The sequence below is a fragment of the Oryctolagus cuniculus genome, chromosome 15 (assembly GCF_964237555.1).
Source record: "Oryctolagus cuniculus chromosome 15, mOryCun1.1, whole genome shotgun sequence".
NCBI lineage: Eukaryota > Metazoa > Chordata > Mammalia > Lagomorpha > Leporidae > Oryctolagus > Oryctolagus cuniculus.
Window position 1 is genome coordinate 73,353,211 of NC_091446.1, and position 16,647 is coordinate 73,369,857.

The following is a 16,647-nucleotide window of genomic DNA, read 5'->3' on the forward strand; positions in this document are numbered from 1 at the left end:
TTAAACTTTTATTTAATAAATATAAATTTCCAAAGTACGGTTTATGGATTACAATGGCCCCCCCATAACTTCCCTCCCACCTGCAACCCTCCCATCTCCCACTCCCTTTCCCATTCCATTCGCATCAAGATTCATTTTCAATTCTCTTTATATACAAAAGATCAATTTAGTATATATATTAAGTAAAGATTTCAACAGTTTGCACCCACACAGAACATAAAGTGTAAAATACTGTTTCAGTACTAGTTATAGCATTAATTTATATTGGACAACACATTAAGGTCAAAAATCCCACATGAGGAGTAAGTGTACAGTGACTCCTGTTGTTGACTTAACAAATTGACACTCTTGTTTGTGGTGTCAGTAATCACCCTAGGCTGTTGTCATGGGTTGCCAAGGCTATGGAAGCCTTTTGAGTTCGCCAACTCCAATCTTATTTAGACAAGGTCATAGTCAAGGTGAAAATTCTCTCCTGCCTTCAGAGAAAGGTACCACTTGGAGATATTATTTACAAGTACACTCCCTAAAAAAAATCTCCAACCTTGAAACATTGATTTCTTTCTTTTTTTTTTTTTTTTTTGACAGGCAGAGTTAGACAGTGAGATAGAGAGAGAGAGAGACAGAGAGAAAGGTCTTCCTTTTCCATTGGTTTACCCTGCAAGTGGCCGTTACAGCTGGCGAGATGCGCTGATCTGAAGCCAGGAGCCAGGTGCTTCCTCCTGGTCTCCTATGCAGGTGCAGGGCCCAAGCACTTGGGCCATCCTCCACTGAACTCCTGGGCCACAGCAGAGAGCTGGACTGGAAGAGGAGCAACCAGGACTAGAGCCCGGGGTGCCGGCGCTGCAGGCGGAGGATTAGCCAAGTGAGCCGCGACGCCGGCCGAAACCTTGATTTCAAGTCTATTTCTCAGGAGTCAGATGTGTCATGTAGTGGCAAACGTAATATGGTGATTGGGGAAAGCAGTAGAAGCTTGGAGGATAGTTGTCCCAGTGAGAATTTACAATCTAGCATCCCCTCCGTGGCAGAAGCAGTCCTACAGAGCCTTCTTATTAATTTAGATAGTTAGGAATAGGCTTCCATTTTGCTCCCAAACTGCTTTCCCGTTTTTCAGTCACAGAGATCAAAGCACAGACAAGTTAATATGAATGTGACACATGTAAGTGGATTAGATCACATATCTATAATGCATAGGTAAAAGGCGTATCTATATAGCAATTGGTATCACATAAGATATAGTTAAATAATATGTAAAGAGCTATCTTTATGATGAACCTATGATATGTGAAATAAATCCCATTATGTTTTGCTCAGGCTGCAAAAATGCTTACTTCTTTTGCTAATGTGCAAGATGGAGTAGATTTCTGCTTGTTTGTTTCCATTTACTTACAAAGGAAATCCAGTTATTACAGTTAGCATACATTGTGTGGTATAAATGTTTGCAGCTTGAGTATCATTTGGAGGATATTTTCATGAATTGTATTGAATCAAAGAGTAAGTTTTATGTTCAGGAGTTGTAAAGGGAAAAAGGAAAGATAGGGCCAGATTTATTCAGCAGTTTACTGGAACTGAATATTTTTGCATTTATATATTTAAATTATTTTGATTAGTCATTTCAAATTTTTACAAGCCTTAGGAACTCATAATCAGACGGTTTGATATGAAGGATACTATGGTCAGCTGATCTGTGCTCTCATTTCGTATCTCAATGGAAAGGGAGCAGGTGCTTGACCCTGCACTGTAAATGAATTCACAGTAAGGCCCCATCTGGACCCATACCTGATCATTCCCAGACCCAGAACTCAGTTTCTGAAAGGGGTTGCTTGGGTATTTTCCAGTGTGGCATCTTGCTGTTGATTTTAAAAAATGCCCAAGTTTCCGCTAAGACATCTGTGAGTGGGGACAGAAGAGATAAGGGCATGCAGCTCCTTCTATCCAGTGTGACAATACCTTGGTATGAGAAACCAGCACAAAGATGGATGTGTCTCATCCTTGGCTCATTTGCAGATATTAAATCCCCAGGAGCCAGAGGTAAGTCTTTGTCTTACTCAGCGAGGACCAGCCCAGAGCAAGTCCCTGGAAGACTGCGCATCAATCACAGCACCACCCAGAACAGCGTGGGCGTCTTTGGCTTTGTTGGGTAAAACAACCCCAGGGAGAGGTTGTGTAAGATATCATAGGGAGTGCAGGCATGAAAGGAAGTCCAAGGTCTGAAGCAAAGTGAAGATCTTTAATTTCGGTGCAACTTATTGCCTGTATCTGTGATAATTCTGGTGCATTTGATGTTTTGAAAGATTTAACAACAAAATCTTAGAATAGCTTTCATAAATCAATTTGATCTTGCCCTGAAACCAAAACAATAGCTAATTCACTTGAAGCAGAGACATAATAGGTTCAAACAGCAAAATATCTCCTAGAGTCAATATAAACAAGATAAATCAAAAATAAAGCAGTTCATATTTTTATATTAAAAGTAATTTATGGGATCCCCTTTGTTTCATCGAATTTAAATAAATCCTTATAAAGTTAATATATGCCCAATATGCAGTGAGAGGAACTGTTAATATTTTCACATGTTTTCTTTGAGCTTTTGCTTGTTATTCCTTTGGGTTTCTTAAAGTGCTTTTTAGATTACACCACACCAGATGGAAGGCTCCTCTGCCCCCTGTTAAGTAGTGTTCCCAAACAACAATTCTTAGAATTTAGTGCCCTCTGAGAAATGAATACTGGTTGTCTTCTGCATGAGCTGTTCCTGAACAAAGTGGGTGCTGCGGGTGATAATGATAGTCGCAAGAGGGTTGAGCCCAGCCAGTGTTGGCCAGAGCCAGCATGGGATGAAACACTTAATGAACAGTGTTTGATTAGGGAAATAAAAGTCTTCTAGGAAGGTCCAATGATCCTCATCCATCCAGAAATAAGTAAGAGATATGTACGCACTGGTGTTTTCTGACACTGCTTAAGAAGCATCTTGAATGTCTGGTCCATTCTAAGTCCGTGTTAAGGACAGGGAAATAGACCGAGCCCTGTGCAGGGCAAAGTGGCCATACTTTACCTTCCTTCTGGGTGTTCTGTATCTTTGTGAACACACCTTTCTCATTTGGATTCCAGGACATGCAAAAAGCCTGATGCTACCATAACTCTTTTTTTTTTTTTTTTTTTTTTTTTTTTTTTTTTTTTTGATAGGCAGAGTGGATAGTGAGAGAGAGAGAGACAGAGAGAAAGGACTTCCTTTGCCGTTGGTTCACCCTCCAATGGCCGCCGCGGCCAGCGCGCTGCAGCCGGCGCACTGCGGCCGGCGCACTGCGGCCGGCGCACCGCACTGATCTGATGGCAGGAGCCAGGTACTTATCCTGGTCTCCCATGGGGTGCAGGGCCCAAGCACTTGGGCCATCCTCCACTGCACTCCCTGGCCACAGCAGAGAGCTGGCCTGGAAGAGGGGCAACCGGGACAGAATCCGGCGCCCCGAGCGGGACTAGAACCCGGTGTGCCGGCGCCACAAGGCGGAGGATTAGCCTAGTGAGCCGCGGCACCAGCCAACTACCATAACTCTTACAATTACAAGAATGGGAATATGAGTTATGGATATTTGTTTGAATTTTACCATTTTCAATATTTTAAATCACAGATGAGATTTTTCACTCGGCTGAACTGTGAATTTTACAAAGCATGAAACCTGGTATGATGCTACAAAATACGATTGTGATTAGTTATCTTAGAGAAAAGCAGATGCAAAATTTGTCTTGCAAAGGAATAAAATTAAATCAGGCACCAACATAACCCAGGGATGGTCCTGTGGCTTCTGTACTGAGCATTTGATGGAAAGTAAAAGGCATTAGCCCTGCAAAACATGACAAGGAATACATTCAATAAATAGTTCCCTCTGTAGATGAAAATTTGCCCTGAGGTATAGTTCTGTAGAGAGAATGAGATTTTTTTTTAGTAAACTTTATAAGGCTTTTTTTCACTTAAGTTTCAGAATTTGTGCTGCCGTTCTAGGTTCTGAGCATGTGCTCATTATATCCCTGTTAATGGGATTTCAGAGTCAATTTTTGCTTTGTATTTGCAGTTTCTCAGTGGCATGCACTGGATAGAAAGCCTGGTGTGGTTTTCACTGTCTACAGCTCTAGTGACTAAGACAGGGTTGACTGAAGCACAGAGCAGAGGCAGAGTGGAATTTTGGAGTCTGTCTTCCTGGATTCTTACCTTGCCTTTGCCAATTGTCAGATTTTGACATTGAACACATAGTCGAACTTCTTGGAGTCACCATTTTCTTATCTGTAAGCTAGTAGTATCTGCAGTAGTCAGGGATTTTGTTATTGTAGTTGTTTTTATATATATATATAAAACAATTAAGTTTAATTTGGGATTTGTATAATCAAAGGGAAGACAGTGAATCCCAGTTTGGGGGAAGGACATAAGCAAAGCCTTGAAAAAGCTCTCAGCAATAGACTTAATGGTCTACAAATGTAATAAGGAAGGTGGAGTCAGATGAAAATGAATCTTAAAGCAGGATAGAAGGGCAGTGTTGATGTGATGAGGAATAGAGAACCATCAGTGGGATTTGAGTTGTGGGTTGAGAAGATGAGAAACAGCTGCTGAAGGCAGGTCTAGCAAGAGAGGGATTGAATCTGGGGAAGAACCTACAGATGGATACATCCAGATCCCTTGAATTTTGTTTGATAGTGTGATTATACAGGCTGTAATGAATAACTGGAAGAACAGGGGACTTTCAAAATAATAAATTATCCTAATTTCAAAGTCAGTCAGGGGTGGCATCTTGGTTGATGTGTCTACAAGGCTATTCCAAGATATCAGTGATTGCTGTTCTTCTCCAAACAATGAGAGGTGCACAAACGAGCCCTAGAGAAATTCCAGGGCCTGCTCCACAGGTATGTTTGTATTTCCTATGTCAAGACAACCAAGTTCTTTATCATTTCATGGTGATCTTCTACTCAGAGAGAATGGCACATTAACATGAACGTGATATTTTCCCAAGTGTATCTCATGACACATTTTTGAGATTTAGATGAAGCAGAAACTAGGATCTTGCTTCTTTGGTGAGTCATAATTGATGTTAAAATGTTAGGAACTCAGAATAGGCCTAAACAGTTTCACTTATATCAACACTCAGATATGCAAGGCAGGTATTCCAAATCCCACAGGACTGCAAGTTCAAGTCCTGACTTCTCTGCTTCTGATCTGACTTCCTGCTAATGCACTTAGAAAGGCATCAGATGATGACTCAAGTTCCTGGGTCCTTGCCACACACATGGGAGGCCTGGATGGAATTCCTGGATCCTGGCTTTGGTCTAGCACTGGCTGTTGAAGGCATTTCAGGAGTGAACTAGTGCATAGAAGATCTTTCTGTCTCTCTCCCTGTGTGTGTGTTTTCCTCTTTTTCTGCTGATGGCTTTTAAATAAATAAAGAAAGAAAATGCTCTTCTAGAAACCATTAACTTCTTTGCCTCCAAACCCCTATCCATTAACCCATTTCCATTAACACCCAGTGGAATTACGAATAGAACCATCCTAAACAATAAAGACACTGAGTCTAGGATATTTTTCTTTAACCAAAAGAGTTAAAGTATTTTCTTTTCTAGGACAGTATCTACATACTTACTTGTAGTGGGAAGTACAGACTTATTCTGAACATATTTGTGAACAACATTCCCTAACATGTAGATTATTAACAATATGAAAATTTAGAAGTAGAACTTGGAGTTATTCTGAGTCAATAATCTACCTTGATCACATGTTACAGACCACTATTTCTTCAAAAAAGTCCCCTTGTTTATAATATTCATCTGTAAGTAGTCATGCATCTCCAAAAATACTATGCATACAAGTGCCTTTGTGATTGCTAAATCTCATTAGATGCAATATTTTGGTCTGAAATGTGGTTGGTACTGGTTGTCTGTTGCTGCCTCAAAAATTGGAGCAATTGCTAGTAGATTTTTAAGTAGACTGGAAGAGACCCAGTTAGGCAAACTGCTGTGTTGAGGTTGGGTCCCCAAAGCTATTGGTATGCTTCAAATTAGGGTACAGGAAGAATCAGTACAAGTCCATCAAAGAACAAATCCACAGTAGTGCTCAGATCTGGAGTTGCAAATGGTGGTGGGAGATTGGGGGATGGGCTGGGCTAATTCTGCCTGCTCATGTGTTCTATTTGGCAGAGTTTTTGTAAAACAAACTGAATTTGAATGCTTTTATGTTAGTCATAGGATTCACTGATAACTGTTTTAATGATAATTGTTTCATGATAATCATCATGAAAGATTCACATTTGTGTCTTGCCTGATCCTGTGAGTGCTAGTGTTTGCTAAACTGACTCTCTAAGTCATGCTTAATTAATTAAACTGACCACTGAGATGAATTGGTCCCTATCTGAGTCAGAGAGACCTTGAAGAGACTAGACTCAAGCAGTATGTCTTCACGAGTCTAGTTAGGTCTCCCTAAGCAGCTCTGAGCCAGGGGATTCAACATTTTAAGGAATCAAGATAGCTACTTAATTGATAGGAGGGAAGTCTATATCCAAGACCGTTGACTCTAAAGGAAAATGAGAATCTGTCTGCACCTGAAGTGAACCCACTGTTTAGATCATTGTCCAGGTAAGGACTTAGATGGAAATAATATTGGATGACCCTATATATAACATCTTATAGAACACAGTATCTTTATAGTCTACCATAAGTAGCCTATTAAGAAATCAGTATTATATTGAGATAATCTGTGTCTCAGAGAGAAGTGATTTGTTTAAAGTCATGTAAGTGCAGCCAGGGCTGGAGTTAACCCTGCTGCTCAAATGTCTCATGTGTCTCTTGTGCTGTCTATACCCCTGGGATGAGAACACTAATGGCATGTTTTTTGTTGAAAAGACCTCCTTGCATGTATGGTTTCTGTTTTCTGCGTCATGTCGAGGAAGTCCTGCCTCTTAGATGGTGCCTACTAGCCCCTATTTTTTTCCCTTTCCAATGCATTGGTGGGAACAGTTGCTGGACATTTACATAAGGGACATTCTCTTATAAATGGATAAATTTAGGGGTCAGCGCATAAATTTAGGGGCCAGTGCTGTGGCACAGTGGGCTAAGCCAATGTCTGTAGTGCTGGCATCCTATGTGGTTGCCAGTCCAATCCTGGCTGCTCTACTTCTGATCCAGCACCCTGTTAATGGTCTGGAAAAGCAGTGGAAGATGGCCCAAGTGCTTGGGTCCCTGCCACCACATGGGAGACCCAAAAGAAGCTCCTGGCTCCTGGCTTCCTCTTGGCATAGCCCTGGCCCTTGTGGCCATTTGGGGTGTGAACCAGCAAATGGTCTCTTTCTCCGTCTCTCCTTTCTCTCTCTCTCTCTCTCTCTCTCTCTCTCTCTCTGCCTTTCAAACAAATAAATCTTAAATTGGATAACTACCATTGGGAATGCATAAAGATAATAATTTTACCAAAATATGACCCCTCGTGAGGATCAGATGCTCCAGTCTACTTTCAGCCCATGGCTAGTGTCAGGGAGGTAGTCTGTGGATGCAAGGACTTCCTCAGCAATCCTTCAGCTGGAATCTTGGGATAAAACCTAAAATTCATAACTGAGATAATTCAGCTCATATATCTTTCCTCCTCATTGCTGAAGAGCCCAAGCACCTGTTGATCTTCAATCCTATTGCACATTCACTGTCTGTTAGGTGGCATCATCCTCCAGTGGTGAGTGTGCCAGTTGGCACAACCTTTCTGGAAAGCAAATGGACAATCTATAGACATGTTAATGTATCATGGTTTCAAATGAGTTTATATTCAGGATTCAGTAACCTCCAAGCCTGGAAATGGAAATGTGGCTAAAGATTTATACCAAGGGCATAATGACTTTCCACCATTATTGATTATAACAACTCTTTCAAAAGTGTGCAATGAGAGTAGATGGTTTATAGAAATAACTGCACCACCACATGACGGAGTACTATTCTGCCACAATTAAAGTATGCATTTGAAAAATATATTTAGTTATATGAGAATGCACTAAGGATACAGTGTTCAGACAATATACAAAGAAAACTAGATGCACATAATTTTGTGTGTGCCTGTGTATATTTTCTGAATATCATAAGCCTCATTAGTTGTAGATAGAAAGACACCACATCAAAATCTGCATACGGGAGCTTTACAGCATTCTCACAAAACAAACACAAACCTGTACACATCAACAAATCCACGTGGTCAGTTTTCCCCTTACATGGCCATTTTGTTGAGGCTCTTCCAACTGACCTTGCTATGACTGTGCTTCATCAGAACTCTGGTAACTGCATAACTTGGACCCCAGAGATGCCATTCTACAAAGGTTAGAATTCAGAGCATACAAGGAACTACAAAAACTCAACATGAAGAAACCCACACAATACAGTTAAGAAATGGGGAAAGGATCTGAATAGACAGTTTTCAAGAGAAAAAAACAAAAACAAAAACAAAAACAAAAAATAAATTAAACCCAAATACATGGCTGGGGGGATCTCAATGCTACTACTAATTAGGGAAATGAAAATCAAAACAACAATGAAAATCAAAACAACAATGAAATATCATCTCACAGAATGACTGTTATCAAGAAGACAAAGGCCAGGGATGGGTGTTTAGCCCAACAATTAAGATGCCCACATCCCAGATTGGAGTGCCTGGGTTCCATTTTTGGCTCTTGCTTTTGACTCCAGCTTCTTACAGAACCTGGGAGGCAGAGGTGATGACTCAAGTGATTGGGGCCCTGTCACCCAGGTAGGAGATGTGGATTTTTTTTTAAGTCCCCGGCTTTGCCAACTATAAGCATTTAGAGAATGAAGCAGCAGATATGAGATTGCTACCCTCCTCTTCCTCTCCCTTTATCTCTTCTCTTCTCTTTGTCTCTCTGTGCTTCTCAAGTAAGTAAATAAGCGATTTCATTTTAAAAAGAAAAAAGCTAACCAATGCTGATGAGGATGTAGAGGTAAAGAAACCCTTACACATTGTTGATGGGAATGTAAATTAACTCAGCCATTAAGGGCATTAATATTGATTTTAGGCTTACCATATCACCCAGGTATCCCATTTGAAATCTGCATATGAAAGAGTGGCCTTCACTTCCATGTTCATTGCAGCACTATTTGCAATAGCCAATATAGGAAATCAACCTAGGTATGCATTAGTTAATGAATACTATTCAGCCGTAAAAAGAATGACATCCTGACATGTGCAGCAACATGGGTGGAACTGGATTATGCTAAGTGAAATATGTCACACACAAAGTCCAATACTGCATTTTTCTTCTCATATGTGGAAGTTTTAAAAAGTTTAAAAAATTAGGATGGGGCGGTGCTGTGGTACAGTGGGTTAACACCTTGGCCTGAAGTGCCTGCATTCCATATGGGCGCCGGTTCGAGTCCTGGCTGCTCCTCTTCCGATCCAGCTCTCTGCTGTGGCCTGGGAAAGCAGTGGAAGATGGCCCAGGTCTTTGGGCCCATGAACCTGCACAGGAGACCTGGAGGAAGCTCCTGGCTCCTGGCTTTGGATCAGAGCAGCCCCGGCCGTTGCAGCCATCTGGGGAGTGAACCATCAGATGGAAGACCTCTCTCTCTCTCTCTCTGCCTCTCCACTCTCTGTGTAACTCTGACTTTCAAATAAATAAATAAATATTTTAAAAAATTAGAATGTAGATTACTGGAAGATGAGAAGGGTAGAGGGAAGGAGATTTGATGGAGATTAGATAAGAATACCAGGTACTAGAACACAGTGAGATGGAAATAGTAGGTTGGAGTGCCCCACAGCACAATGAGGTAACTAGAGCTCATGATTACATATCATTAACTGGGTGAAGAACTGGAAGAGAGGAGCTAGTAGGCTCCGAACATGGTAGAAGGCTGGGGAGGTGGAGATGCTCATTGCCTGATTTTATCATTTACACAGTACACATGTGTTGAAATGTTGTACAGTCGCCGGTGCAGCAGCTCACTAGGCTAATCCTCCGCCTGTGGTGCCGGCACCCCGGGTTCTAGTCCCAGTTGGGGCACTGGGTTCTGTCCTGGTTGCTCCTCTTCCAGTCCAGCTCCCTGCTGTGGCCCAGGAAGGCAGTGGAGGATGGCCCAAGTGCTTGGGCCCTGCACCCGCATGGGAGACCAGGAGGAACCACCTGGCTCCTGGCTTCGCATCAGCACAGCACACGCCAGCCGTAGCGGCCATTTTGGGGGTGAACCAACGGAAGGAAGTCCTTTCTCTCCATCTCTCTCTCTCTCACTGTCTAACTCTGCCTGTCCAAAAAAAAAAAAAAAAAAGAACGAAATGTTGTACAGTCAATATAAAGGTGTATAAGTATTACATGTTAATCAGAAAATTTATTTATTTATTTATTTTTATTTTAAAAATTTATTTAAATTAATTATGAAACCCCCATGATTGAATGCTGGTGGCCTCATAAGGAGAGAGCCATGGACCACAGATGGATAAAGAGTTAGACATGTATGCCCCAGGATGTCACATGAGGCCCCAGGACCTTGAACCTTCCAATCTGTAAACCAAAATAAATGTCTTTAGTCTGCCTCTGGTATTTCGTTATAGTAAAGAAAAGCTGACTAATATAGTCTTTAATGTCACATTGCTGTAAGGGAGTCAGAAAAACACAAAGATGCTTCTAACTCTATGATAGACGGACATTTGCTAGGCATACCATCCATGTTAAGCATTAATTCTCAGATCTTCTCACTGTGTCATTTAGATACAGACCATCAATAGGTCTAGGTTGTATTCTCCTCAGTCACTGTAGGCCTGGGGTGCTGTTATGCTTTCATAGATACCACATCAATAGGCAGTCTTAGTCCTGACTCAGACTCAGTACCCGAGGAGGTGCTTCTGCTCACTGACATACCACTGACTTTGCTAGCCTGTCTGCATCTTTACATATTGCCGCTTTGAGCTGTATTTCATATGCCCACCTGTTGGGACTTCTCTGAGGCCGGTGGCTTGCCTGGTCTCCCACCATTTGCCTAATAACATTCTACTTACTGGAACTTGCATTGCACCTGCCCTCCTGGCTCGCCTCCCGTCATCAGCGGCTGAGGCTGACTCTCCAACTCCAATCCCCCTGCAACGGGCCAGTGTAATCCAAGTTTGAAAGTCTCCCTGTTTGCTGATTCATCCCCCTGGCTAACCCTACCATAACTGGGCAAAACACCTTGAAAATTCTCAAAATATTCTGTGCTGTGATACACACATTTTAAATGTTCTTCTTTTCAGAATCTTCCATTTTTGATCTTTGACCTGTTGCAATTTTCCCAAATTAAGTTATTTGGAGACACTGAGAAGCTGAAATTTGAGTGTATTTTTTTAAGATGAAGAACTGAAAAGAGAGGAAATATGTCTGATTTAATATTCTTGTCTTTCAGTCTGCTTCACACTGGAGAATGGAGGTGAAGCAAGGTTATGGAAAATAATAAAGCCAATTACTTCATCTGTTCCTTTGTGTGATATACTGCATCTCTTTTTTTCTTCAAAAACAGCATAGATCAGCGAGTACAAATTGGTAGTTCTGCAGCCCTGGGTATACCGTACCTTGATCATCAATTATGATTACAGCATTGGATATTTGCTCTTGCAGAGGGTAAAAGCTACACTGTCCTGAACGCAGCTGGGTCCTTGAATCTCCTTCGCTAGTGATGGCTCTTGGCTATCCCTAAAATCTGAAGCCATGGATTTCTTCATCTATCCCTAACTCTGGCCTAGAACACACACCAATTTAGGCTTATAGCAGAAATAATTTATTAAGCCAATCACTCATGAGACTGATAGTGAGCCCTCTTCACTCCCCGTCAACCTGGTAGTTCTCTCCTCTCTGCCGCAATGGGTGCTCCCATAGAGGTGTCTGCTACGCCTTAAGTCAGCACACTCAGCAAATGTCACAGGTGGAATAACACCAAGTTGCAAATAAAGACTGCGCAGAAGCGTTTGGCATTTGAGGAAAGCCATGACATAAAATAGGGTCACTGAACTTAAGAGAAAAGCAAAGTTAAGAGCACAGAAGAAATATCACAAATGGCCTAGTCCTCTTGGGATGAACTACTTTCTCTCACTTTAATATAATCACCTGTTCAAGGTGCTGCCCTGCTCCTCTGATCAGATGTCTGCTCTCACTCCTCCTACTTGAGGGGCCACCCACCTGCTGCTCACTGGCAATCTAAGAAGGTGGGTTGGGTGATTGGGAGATGCTGGGCATTCTTTTCCTCCCAGATGAGCCTACTGCCGTATCCCTGTGGTTGACTTCCTTAGACCCCATTTAGATCAGACTTCTGGAATTGAAAACACAGTTGGAGTCAAGTGAGGATCTCCTCTGGCCACTTTTAGTTATGATTTCCATTTTCAGTGTGGCCCTCCTTTAATTCCAGAGGTGTTAAAAATGATAAGTATCCTTTGTATTGTTAGGAAGGATTTGCAGCAGGAAGACGAGGCTGCTACATTTTCTTGATCTGAAAGTAGAATTCTTTCATCACTGGCATTTTCAACTGTTTTCCTGAGAGCTGCCTTTGACAGTCACAGTTAGAAACAGCATTTCACACCCTCTTGTGTCAGAGGAAAATATGGTCTCGATGTAAGATTATGTGAAGATACTCTGCAAACACCTCTCAATTCCCTGCACTTGGATGCACTCCTTGGTCTCATAATGACCACACTTTCAGGCATCTGGAGACAGAAAACTTTGTACACCTGAATATGGGTCTGATTCTCAGAACAAAATCAGCACATTGCAACATAACATTCTTAGAATGTTTTCTCTATCCTATTTCCTTTTCATTCAAGTATTCTTATTAAAAAACAGTGGCTTTGCTTTAAAACAAAGGAATATGAAGCATTTTACAATTTCAAGGTAAACAGAATGCAGAGATACAGAAAGGGGGACATGAAACCAGGACATGTGGGTTAATCTGCCTCTGAATGATTAAGCAGTTTGTCCAGCATCAAAGATCCACATAGATCTTGAGTTATACCATTATTTTTTAAAGATTTATTTAGATAAATAAAAATAAATAAAATTGGAAAGTTGTACAGTCACAGAAAGAGAAAAGGAGGAGAGAGAGAGAACTTCCATCCAGTTGTCGACTCCCCAAATAGCCGCAAAAGCTGGGCCTGGGCCAGACCAAAGCCAGAAGCCAGAAACTTTATCCTGGTCTTCTACGTGGGTGGCAGGGCCTCCAGTGCTAGGGCCATCTGCTCATTTCACAGGCTCATTAGCAGGGAAGTTAATCAGAAGTGGAGTAGTGGAGACTTGAACCAACACTGCAATATACAATGCTAGGGTTGCACACTCCTCCTTCATTTTATTTTTCAAAAAAGCAAGCAGTAGCAGAGAATGACTGGATTTTATGATCCTTCTTCTTGGTCATATTCTGATTTTTTAGAAAGTTATTTTATTGTCATCAGCCTACCATCAACTTTGCAGAACAGAGATCTTCAAAAACATCTGCTTTGTCTAGAATCCTCAGGGTGTGTTGTGGCTCAGTGGGTAAGCCACCACTTGGGATGCCCACATCTCTTATCAGAGTGCTAGCTGGAGTCTTGGCAACACAACTGTTTGCTTCCTGCTAATGCACCTGGCAAAGCAGCAGGTGACAGACAAGTGCCAGAGTGGTTCCTGGCTTCGACCTGGTCCAATCTTGGATGTTGCAGGCATTAGGGAGTAAACCTGTGGATAGAACAGCCAATAACAAAATCAAACATCAGAGCAAAAACTTAGTAACTTAGCATAATACCATAATAATAGTTTTAACCATTGCTATTGTTTTTTAGTCTATAGTCTATTTGCTATGTTTGAATTGTGTTGAATTGGTGATTAACTCCACTGTATTTAGTACATAGAAAAGAAGGAAGAATGTCAAGACTACTGGTAAGAAGCAGCACATAATTATGAAAGAAGGGAAAATAAAAATGTTGAAAAAATTAAAGATTGATGATTTCTACCTGAAAAATATTTGGATGAAAATTATGATTTTGAATAAGAAAGAATGAAGTATGTTTGATAGCAGTGTATGTACAATACAGGGTGGTGAAGGGAAATTGGTAAAACAGAAACCTTTTGAATGTGTACAGAGTATTAAAGTGACACAGGGGCAGTTGCTTAGTGCAGGAGTGAAAACACTGATTTGGACACCCACTTTCTCTATCAGAGTGCCTTGTTTGAGTCCTAGCTCCAGTTCTCATCCAGCTTCCTGTTAATGCACACCCTGGGAGACAGCAGGTGATGGCTCAAGTCTTTGGTTCTCTGCCACCTGTGGGTGAGATCTGGATTGGGTTCCTGGTTACTGCCTTTGGCCTGACCCAGATCCCTGACTGTTACAAACATTTGGGGAGTAGATCAGAATATAGAATATATTCATTCTCAATCTCTCTCTCACTTTCTCTCTCTCTCTCCTACCCTCTCTCCCTTTCACATAAAGTAAGTAACTAGTAAAAATTATGCAATTGTCCATAAGATTAATGCTTCTTATAATTCAGCAAAAGAATAGGAATTTCATGACTCAGGATAAGCATTGTAAAAATCCTGCTGATGGGGGCTGGTGCCATGGCTCACTTGGCTAATCCTCCGCCTGCGGCGCCAGCATCCCATATGGGCGCCGGTTCTGTCCCAGTTGTTCCTCTTCCAGTCCAGCTCTCTGCTGTGGCCTGGGAAGGCAGTGGAGGATGGCCCAAGTGCTTGGGCCTTGCACCCGCATGGGAGACCAGGAGGAACCACCTGGCTCCTGCCATCGGATTGGCGCAGCGCACCAGCTGTAACAGCCATTTGGGGGGTGAACCAACAGAAGGATGGCCTTTCTGTCTCTCTCTCTCACTGTCTAACTCTATCTGTCAAAAAAAAAAATCCTGCTGACAAGTTGCTGATCATGAGGTTAGGAGGTTTAAGAGTGAGGAGTTAGTGTGGTTTCAAGGAATTCATAGCTCCTTGCGCGTCATGGGATATAGCACTTAGGAATCATCTAGAAGCAATAGAACAGATTTTCAGGGTATATGAAAACTGGATTATTTAGAAAAATTAAATGGAAGATAGACCCAATAGAATGGTATTCATCGAGAACATATGCCTAATTGGAAAGATTTGAAATATTTGCTCACAATATTATCTGGTACTGATTCGCTTAACACTAGACTTATAGCCTTCTTTGTAATGTTCATCTTTGAAATAAAAAAACTTAAGACAGGTTTTTAGAAGCAAGTAAATTTCCAAGTGCATGCACTTTTGTTAATATACGTAGAGGGGAAGAAAATTAGTCAGAAACTGACAGGATGTGCAGTAACAGGCAGAGTCTAGGACACATTATCTATATTAACAGGAATGTCCAAGTATACTGTTACATCCCTGCTAACTTTTTCCTCCCCAAAGTTCTGCAGACACAGAAGCAAGAATTTTTTTTAGATTTATTTATTTATTTTGTAAGTCAGAGTCTACAGAGAAAGAGAGGGAGAGAGAGAGAGAGAGAGAGAGAGGGAGGGAGAGAATCTTCCATTCTCTGGTTCACTCCCCAGATGGCTGCAACAGCCAGCATTGGGCCAGGCCCAAGCCAGGAGTTTCGTCTCTGTCTCCCACGTGGGAGCAGGTGCCACCACACTAAGGCCGTCTTCTGCTTCTTTTCCCAAGTCTTTATCAGGGAACGGGATCAGAAGAGACACGAACCACTGCCCATACAGGGTGCTGGCATCGCAGGCAGCAGCTTTACCTGATATGCCAGGAAAAAACGCTGGCCCTCGGAAACAAGAGATTTTGCATTACTCAATCAATCATTCACTCAGTCTCTGGGAATGCTATCTTTTTTTTTTTTTTTTTTTTTTCTGAAAACAGGAATAAGGAGATATCTTAATACATATCCATTAACAAATGCTTTTCGGGTTAGGAGTATAGAGCTATGCTAACACTCATAAAGGGTATTTTTAAGCATCTCTTAGGGTAGTGACTGGTACTAGATGTACATTTCTTTCATACAGAAAGTTTTTCTTAAATAAGGGTAATAGGGCTTATTTTTATTTCAAGGTTGCAGATTTATGTGCAACACAAATTTAAGAAGTTAAGGTGAAGTGGAAAATTGAGATAATACTATGGAACTGTTAATTCATTTATTCTACATACAAATTTTCTTAAAAAATTACTATTGAAGTTCATAAAGATAATGTTTATGGGTATATATTTTACTAAGACAATACTACAAGGTGTATTTAATTTCCATTTAAAAATGTGTATTTCTCCTTTATGTCCTACGTATTCTGCTTTAAAGCTGAGGGCATACAAATGAAAGTTATATTAGGATTTGCATTAGTAATGTGAAAGCCAAGTTATAATTAGTCAAACCTATAATATGATCTCCAAGAAGCTTATATTTTTCCCAAAGGAGGAATAAGAAGTGTCTTAATTTTCACCTAGTAATAAATGCTTGTTGGTTAGGGAAATAGTTTTTCAAATAATGACGTTATATTAAAGCTTAGAAGTTTAATGCCATATGTTGAATTCTACCCCAATTAAACCACAAGAAAAATATAATTTAAAGACTTTTAATAGAATGTCTTGCTTATTATCTCAATATGTGTTCATTATATGAAATTTGGAAAATAGAGGTATGAGAAACTATATATGGCCCCATTACCAAGAGATAAATAACAGATATTTTCAG

At 41.0% G+C, this 16,647-nt stretch overlaps 1 protein-coding gene across 8 annotated transcripts in view; it reads left to right on the plus strand.

Annotated features, from left to right (window-relative positions):
* The window catches only part of NRG3 (neuregulin 3), a 1,153,291-nt gene that overhangs the window by 975,581 nt on the left and 161,063 nt on the right, over positions 1 to 16,647 (plus strand). The gene's annotated exons all lie outside the window — the stretch shown is intronic.